This window comes from Mya arenaria, chromosome 12 (genome assembly GCF_026914265.1).
Source record: "Mya arenaria isolate MELC-2E11 chromosome 12, ASM2691426v1".
In the NCBI taxonomy this organism is placed as follows: domain Eukaryota; kingdom Metazoa; phylum Mollusca; class Bivalvia; order Myida; family Myidae; genus Mya; species Mya arenaria.
The window spans coordinates 20,044,792-20,060,931 of NC_069133.1; positions in this window are offsets into that span (position 1 = coordinate 20,044,792).

Sequence of the window (16,140 nt, forward strand, 5' to 3'; positions counted from 1 at the left end):
TCTTCTGCCAAACGACAGAGTTCTACTAACGCAGGTTTCCTAGAATCACTAAATGTGACACCCCTTTCTCTCAAATAACGCTGTAAGTCGGCAACAGAACGGCTACGAACAGAACAGTACTCATTTTGATAAATGCAGATGGGGTTGTATTTGTACCGGCATCACGTGACCAAATTATTGGAAAAAACCCAAGTGAGTCATTTCCGGGTCACGACTATTGAGAAGACATTCCAATCATTATGTCAAATTCACAATTATTATTATTATTATTTTTATAATTATTATAATTATTATTATTATTTTTATTATTTTTATTATTATTATTTTTTTATTATTTATTGGTGAGTAAGGTACTTTAAATCTGTTAGTTTGAAGCAACATGGACATGTCTTAAATATTGGACTAAAACATTGACTAGTCGTGTCTAATTAATTTGTTCATATTATGATCAAGTTATCAGAAATGGCCCTTGCCGTGAGCCTGTTTCTCATATAAGCGGCTGTGCTGCCTCTTGGCCCCTCTGTGTAACTATATACCAAAGACTTAAATTTATCCCTGCGTGATTTGTCAGAAAGGTACGGTATTCGACATTAATTACAAGATATAAAAACGGGTTGATACCATTATCTATGAACGGTAAATTGTGGACGACTTGAATCTTTACAGCCAGTTAAAACTCCCTTAGTAGCAAAGAAGTCTTATTCATGTAAACTATGTTTTATTGTGGTTATGTTTGGTGTCGTCTTATTATTTTTTCCAAGTGGTCTTATTGATCAAGTGTTGATAATTATTGAGACAAATGTGCGGCTGAGAGTAAAAACCTGGTTAAGAACCCCGGCGAACTGCTTTCTGCAAGGCGGTAACCCAAGCAAATATTAATAAAGGTTTGTTGATGTCTTTCTTTGCTTTCAACTGACGTCATGTGTTTCTCGTTCGGTGCTGTTAGACCTTAGCCTTGTACTTCTTAACAGCCCCATGGTTAAATATATAGCCACCTGTAGTTTCCATTTTATCAGAATATGTTTTCAATTTTTGTTTTCGCTATTTCCGTCATACAATACTTAGCTCCTACCGCATGTAAGTAAAACTCAATTGCATTCATATAAATGTTTACAACAGTTTATACTAATCAGCATGATAAATACCCAAAACCAACGTGGACACCTTCTGAAAGTAAAACACATTGAGCCTGAGCTTGCGGCTAGAATCTTGAATTAGTTTGACTACGTCAATTAAAAGTATATATCATTAAAGAAAAGGTTGCCTGCATGCCAAATGAGGAATATGTGTATCAAAAATTGTGTGTTTTTCGAATCCCAGACCATAACCGTATTTATCATTTAATGATGAACGAGAGTATGGCCCATAGCCTGTTGCGTATTAAAAACTCATGAAAATGTGTAAGATAGTGATATCCTTCTGCTTTTTGCAATCTATGTGTTAATATTGTCGTTGAAATGATGCTTTCAAGAAATAGGGCTACGCAATAAGTCCTAGCGTAAGAAGTGTGTTTTTATGAAGTTTTCAGGTGTAACTCAAAGATGGTTTTCATGTTATGTCGCGTTGGACATCTTTCAAACAATACTATACAGTATAAAGGAGTGAATATTGCACAACATACATGCACACTCAGTATATCACTACTCAAACTCACTACGATAGCAAGCATGAGTAGAAGGAAAAAAACACTTGGAAAATCTTGTAACATTCGTTTGTAAATCAAATAAATAATATTTCCTAATTTATTGTGCATGTCAGGTATTGTGTCTTGCAGGTGTACTTAAACTTGTGTGTTGTTTTAAAAAGCCTTCTCCGTTTTCATAAAAGAACAAAGAGATTCAATGATAAAATGTTGATCAAGACAGACATAGGAATGTTATTGTACATTGTGTTGGCTTGCAATTATTCGTCTCGAGTATACTTCGTATAATTAAACATGTCCGAGGGCTATTAAAAATACTAAGATATAAAGTTTTTGACCTCGTCTCATAATATTTGTTGATTCTATTGGTCAAGATATACTTGAAATATACTGTTTGAAATATAGAATATTTGACGTTTTGGAATTTCGATGACTGTTTTAACAATAAAAGGCTAACAAGGAACACACGGTGTACAATGGGATGCACGAAAATATTTGTGTGTGTATTGATTAAATTAAACATTTATTCACGAGAAACAAACCTTTTGACAAAATGAACAATTTAGAAAAAGAACTTAAGAGAGTTGTATGCATTAAATATCTGTTTAACCATGTGTCACATATGAATAAGCTTTTATTTAAATTAACATTGTTTCCCAGTTGCATCAAGAAAAACTTTTTCTTTAAGGAGTATCATATTATAACACGTATTTTGTGGATATATTTCTTGATGAAATTTACAATAATATCTGCCATTGCCAAGTATATTTCTACTCAGTTGAAAAAAAACACACCAATACCTGATTGAATGTTAAACCAGACAGACTCGACCCGTCACGAGTCGTCATAGTATACACAATTTCATTAAGCGAGTTCAGAAAAACTGTTAGATAGCCAACTTTGGCGAGCGTACTTACATATTTCCTTGTCGAGTTGTGAATCAATCTTAGGGCCATTTACTGTATATCAGCCCTTTAAAGATAAATATAAAACGCAACAGTGGAATAATTTAAATTAACAAATAAGATTTTCCTTTAACTAGATTGATAAAAAATGCACTATTGCATCGCTGAAGCATGAATGAATTTAATTAATATTTTACATAATATAGCTTTTCTGTTTGAGTATTAAGTACTGTTCATTGAAGATTCATGTTGTCGCCTCTTTTTAAGAAAATTTCAAACGGACGAGAAGCTCAATGTGACGCAACAAAAGTCCACTTGATATAAATACCGTCGTTTGCTGTTTGCTGTTTAACTTTAACTTAGCCACAACCTAATATTACAAAGTATTCAAAGAAAATCTTTAGAAAAATTAACAATCTTACTCCAGCTCTCATTTTATACATGGCGCTTATTTTCAAAATACTCTACATTTACTTAACTAAACTGTTATTGAGACCGATATTATATCCAGTCGACATTTCTGATCTCTCGCTGACACTAACAATGACTGAATGTGCTTTTGAATTTAATAAGAACAGTTCTTTTACATCTAAAATTCTGTTTAATTATAAAATTAATTTCAGGAGTGTCATTTGGTTTGTCAAATGCAAAACAAAGATCATTACAATGATAAAACGATCGGAATATTGACGGAATCAACGACATTAATTGAATCTGTGAACTATATAATAAGCTTGTCGTCTTAAAAAATCAATTCATTCAGAGTTGTTGTTTTTTATATAGTTAATATTACCTTGTGTTTGTCCCTTCATGCGTTTGATAAAGTTGAATGTTCCTAAGCAATGTCGCACATCCAGCGTGTCAATATAAAATACTGTTTCACCAGTCGGTTAAATATTTCATACACATAATTTTATCTTTTTATTCGCAGTTAAAAGTCTTAGCCCCAAAATCACTACCGTAAGCCTCATTATACATCACCAGCAGCATCTATGTCAAAAGTGTTTCGTTCTCGTATAAGCTTAAACATTATTTCTTTTTTCAGGGTGTGGAATCATGTGACTTCAGTGAGTTTCTCACCGGGTCACCACGTGTCACAAGCGATGTCAACGAACAAGCAAGTGATTGTTTTAATACTTTACAAAAAGACATGATAATATTTCCTAGCTTATAAAATACAATATTATTTTCTGCTTCTACACACATGAACTATTTCAGATTTACTTGTATTTAAATGAAGCCATCCCTGGCCAAATTCGAATTTGACGGAATAGTGTTGAACGATGCAACACTTAAATTTTGGCCAAGGATTCAATCATTAAAATACAAGCAAATTTAAAAATGTGATTGTGGCAATCTCTGTTCAAAAATATTTAAGTTCGTTGTTTGGGGTATACTACGTCATAAACTTATGTAGTGAAAAGGTTTAGTCCAAAATAAGTTGAAATTTCATCTTATTATACAACGATAGTGAGGGAATTTATATTAACTTATACTAAGTCACTTTGGCACAATGTTGCTCGATAGTGTTGTATTGTAATTTTAGGGAAAACAGAGAACCCGGACAATACCATTTTATCCGTCTTGATGTCTGCAAACCTATCTCATATTCGCCCAAACCAGTTTTCAAATCCGGGTCGCCTTGGTGAGATGCGAGTTCGCTAACCACTCCGCAATCCGGACAACCAAAAATCCCTATCGAACGTATTTGTTAACTGAACGAATTATCCAAGGCGCTAACTCCAACATTATATAATAACGATCCTTTAACATCAACATTTCATGGTTATGTAGTGTGTCTTTCTTCGAGTGCTTGTTGGGCTTCTAACCAAGTTCAAAGTTAACTATTTGGCTGTTCGACTCATCTTTGTAGATATCATTGCATTAGTGTGATGTATTTGACTAACAAACGAGTAAATTGCAGTTTCCAAATCAATATTTACGTAAATATACAAGTATTGACTAAAATTTTAAACCCTATAAACCACAGTATAAAGTAAGTAAGACCATATAATTGGATTTTTTCTAGGCTTTCCAGTTCTTTAAATGTAAATTTAAACGGCATATTTTCATACTCAGATTAAGATTTACCGAAAAACGTTATATAGAAAGTATAAGCTAACAACAAGAGCTGTCGTAGGACAGTGCGCTCGATTGTACGCCGTTTTGTATTAGAAAGGAATGTAATAATGATGTAGTATGTGCCTGTCAAAAGCAATAAAAAAGACAAATTAAAAAGTAAACATGAAACGCCGCAACGCGACATAAACATGTTCTCAATAATTGACAGAAGAACTTCAGCCTTTGCTGTGAGATACAGTTTTAAATATTTTTTTTAATATTTTTATTAACAGTGACCTTGACCTTGACTCCAGGGACAACGAATGCAACCCCGTTTTAGTCCGCCATAAAAATTTCCTGCATACCAAGTGATAATATGCCAACCCTTACTAAAGTAATTCAATACCAAACGGTTAACTATTTTCAGTAAAAGTGACCCTAGTGGCCACTTATGCATTTCCATGAAAGTTTTACATAAACTCTTCCTATATATATGATTTTACTTTGGTTAAAAATAAAGGAAAAAAGTCAATCAAGAGCCATACTTTGTATGAATGGTGACTTTGGAGTTATGTAGCCTAATTGTGTGATGGCCATAAACAACTGTGTGAAGTATTAAGTCAATTGAATGAAAGGTATAGAAGTAATCAGAGAAAATCCTTGCTTGCCCTTAAACTTTAACCAGTGAGACACACTTAATAAATTTATTGTAAATTTGAAATATTCACTTTTGGTGTTCAGGAAGTGTAATTTTATACATAGCCAAAAGTTAAAATAACTGAGTTGTAGAGGCAAACAAGGTTACTTAAAAATAGTAAATTGATGAAATTCCAATCTATGACGTCTAAGGATAATTTTCGTATTGAATCAAGGGTGATAAAGCACGCAGTCCGTCCCAGTTATGCTGGTCGTACCCAAATGCTGCGCTTCCTACGGCTGGGCCCGTAAATCTTGGCTCAGAACAGAATATGTTATAGCATTATGGTCAAAGCCCAACACATAAATTAAATGCACTATGCTAGAACATTGAGGGTTTAAATTCCAACCTTTGTAGTTTTGTTATATTTAGTTTTCTCTTCGGATATGACGTGGTATGCCTCCAAGAAACTTGGGATACAGACGATCGGTATATTTGTAGGTATAACGTTTAAGAATATGAGGTGTTCTCTTGTTATGCTAAAGAATCTACTGAAGAGGGCGATCGGTCGGAGGGTTGTTTCAATGATTAAGAGTCAGTTAAATAATTTAGTTAAGCGGGTATGTGATGAGTTTGAGGTTAGATTGATGGTATTATTTGATGAATCGCTGTTTAATTGTGTACGAGATGTTTGGTAATATCAGTGAACTCGCCCCCTGAAAACTCTGCTTTTTATGTTAATAGTAACTATTCATGTTTGGAAAGACTTGAGGTTTTGTTTGCAAACAAGAATTTAACATGTTATGAACTGCTTCTTTGTGGTGAATAAAATGCAAGGACTGGGAATTTGCCCGAGTATATAACATTTGTCGAGGGTACCAGAGCTACATGAAGTCAAGGATAGTCTGGATAAGGCAGTTGTTTGATTATGTTGTCAACCGCTGCGGACGACTTTTACTCAACTTTTGTAAGTCATATTCTTGTTTCATTTTAAATGGACCACGTCTTAAGTGTACTATTGATATAACTTTACATTTATAAATCAGAACGGATGTAGCGTAATTGATTACTGTATTGCTACAAAAATGTATTTGATTTAGCAGGGAAATTCATTGTTTTTGATTTAGCAGGGAAATTCAATGTTTTTGATAGGGTGGAAAGTCCACATTTCCAATATGTGTATTATTTGACATTTTTACTCAGCAGAAAGTACATTTGAAGGCAAACCTATTCGACGGTACTCATGATTTCAAAGACTCAGTAACTGCTGAAATAATCGCCCTTAGCTATTTTAGATTGTTTAAGATCGATATCCTGAAAGAATCGCAAGCGGACAAACGTCTGAGGGCAGTTATCATCATCAATGATACCAGCATGACTGCCGCAGAACGACCTGTTAAGGTGCTTGCAGTTCAGCTTTTCCCGCTTTATACGCAGTAAGGTAGCATTATTGGGGGTTGAGGTATCCTCCTGATCGATGTCCGCAGGCCGTCACATTTTATTTATTCAACGGCTCTTGGTTACCGTTTACTGGTATTAAGTGGCTAGAAGGGTTCAAATTCGCCTCGTTACTTCATACAAGGTCCGATGCTCACTTAAGCGTGAAGAAACTTTGTATGTGGTTGTTTTTACCGAAATCTTCAGACTAAAAAGTTTACTAAACGAAAGGTAAAAACCCAGCAGTGAAACCACCTGACCATGGACTATAGTAAAACGTTTAAATTAATCTTAAACGGACAAGTGTTCAATTTGCGACACATTTCACAGCCTGAGTTTTATTCGCTTATATCATAAGAACATCGTCATCAAAATGTACTTTCTTAAAAAAGCAAATCAACACTTATACATTGGTTTTGGAACTAATGAATACAGACAGAGATCCCAGAACATATTCATAAAAGATCTCGGTTATCTATTCCTTTAAATATTTGTACTATATGATCAAATCTGCTTTGACAGACACACAACTGTGCTTAATTATTCACTGTTTGAATTTAAAAATTAAACTACCACTATTGTACTCATGATCATCAAACCATTACGGTAATCAAGGTACATGTATTTATTGCATGTATGACTAATCATCAACGTTTTATTTAAAGAAATGTTAAAGGAGGGAGAGTATGAATCTAAGTAAGAGTGGGACTTTCCTTTAAGATAACATAATAACTTACACACCAGACATAATAGTTTGATCCGTGCAGATATACTGTACAAAAAGACAACATCAAGATATATACTGTATACGTACCTAAAACTTAATACAATAGCTAAGGATCAACTTCTTTATAAAACCATACCAAAATATAAACCAAAATTTAAAAAGAAATCCTGAAGATTGTCCGATGGTGGAACGTTAAATGTGACAATGCTACATATTGAGAGAAAACAGTAGGAAATTTATAAAAAAGACGCAACTTTTAATAAGTATGAAAACTGGCTTATAACCAGGATAAACACTAAGGAAACAATACAAAGTGCAAAAACAAGGATGGCGTTTTCTTCACGAAAATAACTTACACAACAATCTCTAAGGAGCTATTTTACGAAACGTAAAAGGAACTGGCCCGATTAACCACCATTGAAAATTGGAGATAAGTTTATACAAAATGTCAAAGATGAGGCTGACATATTAGTAAAACATTATGAAAAGATCAGTAGTGACTATTAAAAAACACAACTCTGCAATGAAAACAAACAGGAACAAGAAAGGTCAAAGGGATGTAATTAGCACAGGCATTCCCAGGGAAGATATTGAGTGTAATGCAGATAGGTTGAACTAAACTAAAGCACAAGCTAATAGTAAAAGTGGCGTCCCTAGTGAAGATGCCATACATTAGACATTCTGGAAAAATTACTTCTGCAAAACAAACACTGCTAGTCCACTTTAACATATCCTACAAATCAACACAAGACTCATGGTAAACTTCTGAAACCAAATAAACCTAATTATGATCCCTCATCATTCCGACCAAGATCACGTACATCAACTTTCACTAAATTAATGCATACATTTATTAAACTTAGGTTATGTCACTTTCTTGAAATCAACAAACTGGAATTCACCCAGGTTGCAGGGCTAATCATTATTTTCGGACGGTCTAGTACCTTTTATTTTATAAGGCAAACAACTTTTTGCTACTGAGTATGTTTCTGTAGCTTTTTGCATTTTGTGCTGTTCTTCTATGTTTCTTGTTTGTGATTTTGTGTTCTTTGTCTTTGGCTGTGCCCAGTGCCACTAAACCGGCAAAAATACTTTTTGCTACTGAGCTTGTTTCTGTAGCTTTTTTGCATAAATATTTAGACTGGAACATGATTGTAAAAGGGCACAATTTGACAAATACTTGGTGGCAGTATTAATCGACATCAGCCCAGCATTTTACAACTGTGGGGTTCAAGAGTTTTGATATACCTACGTTAATATGAATTAGAGGTAAAACTTGCATAAATGTATTTATAAAGTCCAGGAAAATAGAGTACTACTAAAATCAACACTAAATAAGTTAAGGAACAGCCAATTGGCTGCACTACAAATGCCTAGTGCCAGTATTATTCAACATCATCTTAGCATTTTACAACTGTAGGGTCCAAGAGTTTTGCTATACCTACGTTAATATGAATAAGAGGTAAAACTTGGATAAATGTATTAATAAGGTCCAGGAAAATAAAGTATTACTAAAGGGAAAACACTTAGAAAAAATAGAAACAGCCAATGGCTGCACACGGGGCAGTGTCTTACCACCAATCATATTGTCTCTTTTCATGAATATACTAATATATATATATATATATATATATATATATATATATATATATATATATATATATATATATATATATATGTCGAGACTAAAACAAAAAAAGCAATCCAGAAATCCAATACCTTGCCTATAATATTTGGCTGAATGGCTGCGCACAGGGCAGTGTCTTACCACCATCACTTTACTTGTTAGTGTATCGATCGAAAACAGCAACTCAGACATTCAAAACCTTGCCTATAATATTTCAGTTTTTTAAATGATAGAGCTTTTTTGAAAGTTTCTTATATTAACTGCAGCAGCAGTTGGTAACAGCCATCATATAAATAATATAGAAATATGAAGTAAAACTTCGGTTTCAAAATAAAAAGTCCAAAACAGAATTTAGAAAAAATAGAAACAGCCAATGGCTGCACACGGGGCAGTGTCTTACCACCAATCATATTGTCTCTTTTCATGAATATACTAATATATATATATATATATATATATATATATATATATATATATATATATATATATATATATATGTCGAGACTAAAACAAAAAAAGCAATCCAGAAATCCAATACCTTGCCTATAATATTTGGCTGAATGGCTGCGCACAGGACAGTGTCTTACCACCATCACTTTACTTGTTAGTGAAAAAATAGAAACAGCCAATGGCTGCACACGGGGCAGTGTCTTACCACCAATCATATTGTCTCTTTTCATGAATATACTAATATATATATATATATATATATATATATATATATATATATATATATATATATATATATATATATATATATATATATATATATATATATATATATATATATGTCGAGACTAAAACAAAAAAAGCAATCCAGAAATCCAATACCTTGCCTATAATATTTGGCTGAATGGCTGCGCACAGGGCAGTGTCTTACCACCATCACTTTACTTGTTAGTGTATCAATCGAAAACAGCAACTCAGACATTCAAAACCTTGCCTATAATATTTCAGTTTTTTAAATGATAGAGCTTTTTTGAAAGTTTCTTATATTAACTGCAGCAGCAGTTGGTAACAGCCATCATATAAATAATATAGAAATATGAAGTAAAACTTCGGTTTCAAAATAAAAAGTCCAAAACAGAATTTATGTATTTATAGTAGATACACAAACATGAAACCACCGGAAAGTTATCCTAACTTTAGAGAGCTAAAACAATGCTATCAATCATAAACATGCATCGGAAAAGACACATTCTTAGAATTTACATTCGATAAATATCATTAATGGGACTTCCACATAAACATACTCATTCCCGGCGCGAAAAGGTCCTTAACATTCTAAGAAAAATCTAAGAAAAGGAAAGGGGTAATGACAAAAAACGTCTTTATATAATATTTTAATCACTTTTCAAATTAAAACTAGCATATGGACGTATAGTTTTATTTAAATGACACATTCACGAAACTACAAATTATGCAAAATAAGGACTTAAGGATAGTAGCAGGTGCTTATCGAAGTACACGTACAAGCAGAATGTGTCGAACTTCCATGGAACAACCAAAGAAAAATAAACATGTTAAAAAGTTGGTTGGATCCTTACGTCAAGGTGATGCTCTACCAATGAATTACAAATGTAACAATGACCTTATCTTTGAATAGAAAGCCAACGGACTTAAACACTTTAAAGTGCCATGCAGCCAGTATGTACTATCACTAGTGGAAGCATGTTCTCTCAATTGTTTTTAGCGAAACGCCATTTGTTAAACCTAATCGATAAACAAGTACTCAATATAGACTAATGTTCTTAAAAACTTAACGACAGCACATAGGATCCTAACATTAATCGTCCAGTTAAACATTAGTACATGAACACATAAATAGCAAATATTACAATTCATGGCAGGAAGCAAAGAACCAGCTCTCCATTTAGCTGGTACAGGGGTAGCTGGCTTTTCTTAAATAAAAACCCTTTCCGAATGTAGGTTAAAATTTGCCTATAAGCTATCTATTCATTCATGTGAACTTGCTGCAAATCACTTCAAAGCCTACTACAGCAAGCAGAAGCAAAAATGTACTCAACACGGTAACATTATCATCAAAATCCTGAAGTGCCGTAATGTCAATGAAAAAACAATATTTTTAAGATCATGCCTAACCTTTACTTAACCTTTACGTAAAACCTTCGCTGCTTCTCCATATGAGTGTCAATAACTTTAGTTTGGATTTCTAGTTACAAGGGCATTATAGGAAATTAAATTGCGGATATTTTTAAGTCAATTAAGCATCAAGGCAATGTTCACAAAATACATCATATTAAGCGTCTCCGAAATAATCAAAATAAAAAAACTTGATAAAAAAAAACCTCCCTGAACACTCTTTTGTAAGAGATTTTGAAATAATCAGACTCGAGCATAATGGGGAAATTAACACCACGATCACAATTTACAATAAAAATACACTTAGATAAAAGTTTATATTATATTTTGATAATGATCCACCATGCTATCTGCTGCGAACCTTAACAACACTGACACGTGTAACCCATGCGGTGACAGAGAAAAAACCCACAACATTTTCGTAAAATGACAATAAAGGAACAAAACGAACAACTAAAAATAGAACTGCTGAAAATAAATATGCCAGTCATAGACAGGTATCATCCGCTGTTTTCCTTACCTGATATTGCAGAGAAGGTAATTGGGGCAGTATTTGCATACCGGTCGGAAATAACATACCTAAACAACAACTTATACCACTGAAAATAAGATGTCCTGCAATAAGTGTTTTTTAGAGAAGGTTCATATCACTAATCAAACAACAAACAACAAATCCAAAGCATATAAAACACGCTCATCAACCCAAGGAAGATTAAACAATAATAACCTATCAGTGAACTCTATGTTAGTGAGAGACATCACAACATCTCCAGGCGTTTTACGTAGAGATACTTTCATTACTAACAAAACAATCAATAGGGTATGATTTCTTCATAGTGATTATAATCATACCCTATTGATTGTTAGTAATGAATATAAACACATTATATTATATTTAACAAAAATATCCAGATAACATAAACATCAAATATAGACACACACAATTATACACATGTAAAAGGAACAAAGAAATTATTCAGTGACCGTAACCATAAGCGACATAAACAAGAGCGATTCACGCAGCGACCAAAATACGAAGTGAACAGCCAAGTGTATAAAGCATACATTTTACATATGTAACCTTTTTGAAATTATCGAATCATACGAATGAACTTCAATTATGGATTTAAAATATCAGCCAAGTGTTAAAGTTATTGTTAGATTATATTTGTCATATTCACACTAGGATGTATCATTTGTCCTGACGCAAGTAATTTATATATCTGTCAATTAAATCGTACATCCTATTCCGTTATTGCTTGAATTAATTGTATATATCCTGCATCTTTGTAACTTGTAACTAGATATGTTTTGCATAAGAGTTCCGATATGAAAGAATAAAAGGAAAACACAATGTTATGTGGTTTTTATTATATGTTCAGAAATAATTTTGATGGGTTAGTTTGCATTGATTTGAAAACTTCAATCTGCAAAAAATACCGTAACAATTTTTAATCAGGAACAAACACATGTCAATATCAATCCACATAGCAACACACTTTATTTATTATCAGGATGTCTCATAACCGCAAGTTTAAAGGAAAGTGCCAAATTAATGCTCATACCGATTTCACGTTTGATATTAATTGTATGGTATATACACGAGATGAAAACAATTCAAACATCTATCTCGCATCCAAGGTCGAACGAAAATCTCTAGCGAAATACGTTATGAATTGACGCGATTAAAACCATTCTCAAGTCTATCTCGCTTTCGGATGGCTGCAACCATGCATGCGAACATGCAACAATCGCACATTTGGTCACTAAGTGCAAATGAAGTAATTCCATCATGAAAGTCAAACGAATATTTCTTTCGAAAGTATATAACGTCTATACGCTATTAACACAATTCCCCAGTCTATCAAGCACTAAGAGGTTGTTACCATGCATGCGAATATGCAACAATCGCGTTTTTGATACACCTTTATTCGCTTAGTGCAAATGAGAGAATTCAATCCCAGGTCAATATAGAATTTATTTTGTAAGTATATAATACCTAGACAAGCTTCAAACCCTTCCGAAGTCCATCTCGCATTAGGATGGCTTTAACCATGCTTCTGAACATACAACATTCGCAGTATTCGGTCAACTTCGTTCGATAAGTGCTAAATAGATAATTTCATCCTAGGTCAAACGGGTATTATCGAAAGTGTGTCCTTTTAGGACCAATTCACGCATGCAGTTGCAATCTGATTAGCTAACCATTTTAATTAGATCAAATTTCAAGACATTTGTTTCGAAATCTCTTTTCATGTTCCAAGATGTAAATGAATGGTTCCGCTTCCATCAACTTATATTGAAATTTCAAATTGTTACTTAAACTTCGTGTGAGTAGTTCATTTGTATACTTATTTCTTTTCTAGAAAAAAAGTGTATGTATGGCTTACATCTTATCTTTGAAAAATTTTGCCATTAGGTGCTCTGAATTGTATTCCTTCGTCTGCAAATAGAGTTAGGATCTCTAATCATAGAATTACTTGGGGTTAATAAGTTTATTATTATTTGTTTTATTGTTAAGTTTCCTCAAGTTAATGCATATTTTGATAATATTTACCTTTTGCGTTTTTTTATTTAGGACTGTTGGGATAATAGTGAGGTTTGTGCACTTAAACTGGTTTAAACCCCTAGTAAATTTACATTTTACTGACCGTTCCAAGGCGATATCTAACAATCCTTGATAAACATACCTAGTTTTTATATATAGTATGTATGCACTGTGCTGTTTGTGGAGTTTTGTGCTGTTATTCCATGTTTCTTGTTTGTGGTTTTATGTTCTGTGTCTTTGGCGTTTACCCAGTGCCATTAAACCGGGTTTATGTTAAATGTTGGCTACTGAGCTTGTTTCTGTAAATATTTACATTTTGTCTGCAATCTTGATGGAAACAAAACCATACATTAGGTTTTTCAACACAGTAGTTGTCATTTGTGGCATCACCTGTGTATGTATTCGAAATAAAAAATGCACAAACCTGTAATATTTCAAGAAGATAATTTTCTTCAAGTTATTTGAAATCCAATATTTTATATTTCATTGATTGCGGTATTTTCTTTCTCACCTCGTTGTTCAAAAAGTGTTCGGGTCACTTAACGTGTTTGCTTATAAAGGCTGTTCCATTTTGGGGTGTAAATTGAATCCGTCGATTCTTCATTCGAACGTTTCTACGTTGTTTCAAGTTTATTAGTTGTGGTTCGCGCACGAGTATTCAATGTATCATTTGAACATAAATTTGAAAAAGAAAATCGAACGGCGGTAGATAGAACAGCTAGACAGTTTTCTTTTAACACGGGATATTATGCTAACAATTCAAGAGCAGTCGGAGCAATATACAAACAAAAATACAATAAAAATACAGTAGTCGAAAACGTATAAATTGTTAATCGTGCAGTCTCTATCAGTGGCAAATGTAATTTGAATTTACCTCTGGTGTAGTCTTTATATTTTAGCTTACGTCAGTAATAAGAATTAAATAATTACTATCTGGAATATAAATACTGGTTAAACCGAATTATTTTGCATACTATAGACATCACATATTTGATAGATTGATAAGTAAACGACCACATAACATTACTATTTAATCGATGACACGAACATAAAAGCCTTCCAGTAAATCCAATTTCCAGACATAATTGTTTTATATTTGACAGGTTCTTTGAGGATTCTAGCCAGTCACGCCTGATATGATAATTTGACAGATTAAGCACTCTATCATACTAAATAATCTGAGAGAAGAAGGCGAACTGAAATAATAGTAATCTATATTATTAGATAGATTATTATTATAGTAGATCAGTATAAGCGCATCAAAGACCTGGACATTTATTATTTCATTATGACTCTGTATATAAGCCACATGGTTCAACAGCATGTTAAACGTTATTATCTCTAATTATTATCATAAACGACCTGCAGTTACATTACTTAATGTTTGTCCTCGTAAATGTACTTTTATTTAATAAAAACGAGAATCGTGAAGCGGTGTATTGTAACAAAATATGGTTTTGTGCGAACGAAACACATTAAAGGGCCTCAGATAAACTGTGGAGTGAGGTAGATTTAGGTACATGTCGGAAGAGAAGAATGATGTGGACCAAGTGTGTGACTAGCGTTGCGAATGGCCAGCCTGTCCATTCTACTTTAGTAGACATCGAAAAAGGATTGGAAAACTATTGATAATTCCTTGCTATCAGATAAACTAGTCAAGTGTCATCCGCTAGAAGAGTTCAGTGTATGAGATGAACAACTTGAAGACAACACTTTATTGGACGCCAGTACCCGGATGGAGCTAAGGCTGCATTCCTGTTCGTAACATTGTTATCGACTCTGATCAAGTAAGTAGTCAGTGTTAGGGATGGCTAGATATAGAGAATACTAGGTAAGTGCCGTGGAAGGAGAATGTTTATCTGGCAAGCGCGGATATTTATCGGGTGAGCCGAAGGCGAAATGCCGTAAACTTTCTCCATCCACGGCACTAACCTAGTATTCTATTTATCCTTTTACTTTGTTTGATCAAACATTACAAATAACCTTAACACTATAAAACTATTAAGTATCTTTAAAAGTAAGGGTGCACTGCTTTTTCTCTGTTGACTTCATCACACTCGGTATCCATGTTTAAATCGGCCCCAAAAAATATTCTCAAAACTGTTCAACTCTTTTTCAATACGTTTATATAAATAGTCATTGCATTTTAATACGTCAATATCAATTCAAAATCTAAAAAAGCTTTTAAAAGTTCATGAACATTGATCAGTCTCCAAACAGTATCTGATGATGTAACAATTATTCTGCAAACTACAGTACACATGTCATGACTCAAGATCACAAGTGTTTCCAAACAATCGCCACATGTTAAATGGATTTAATTTATGTTGATTGTGTTGGATGTTCAGAACTGCACCGGCAAAGTGACCATTCATTCTTGCTATAAGTGAAATTTTGTCATTCAACACATAAACGGACTAAACTATCGACGAGTATCGTTCAATACTGCACAG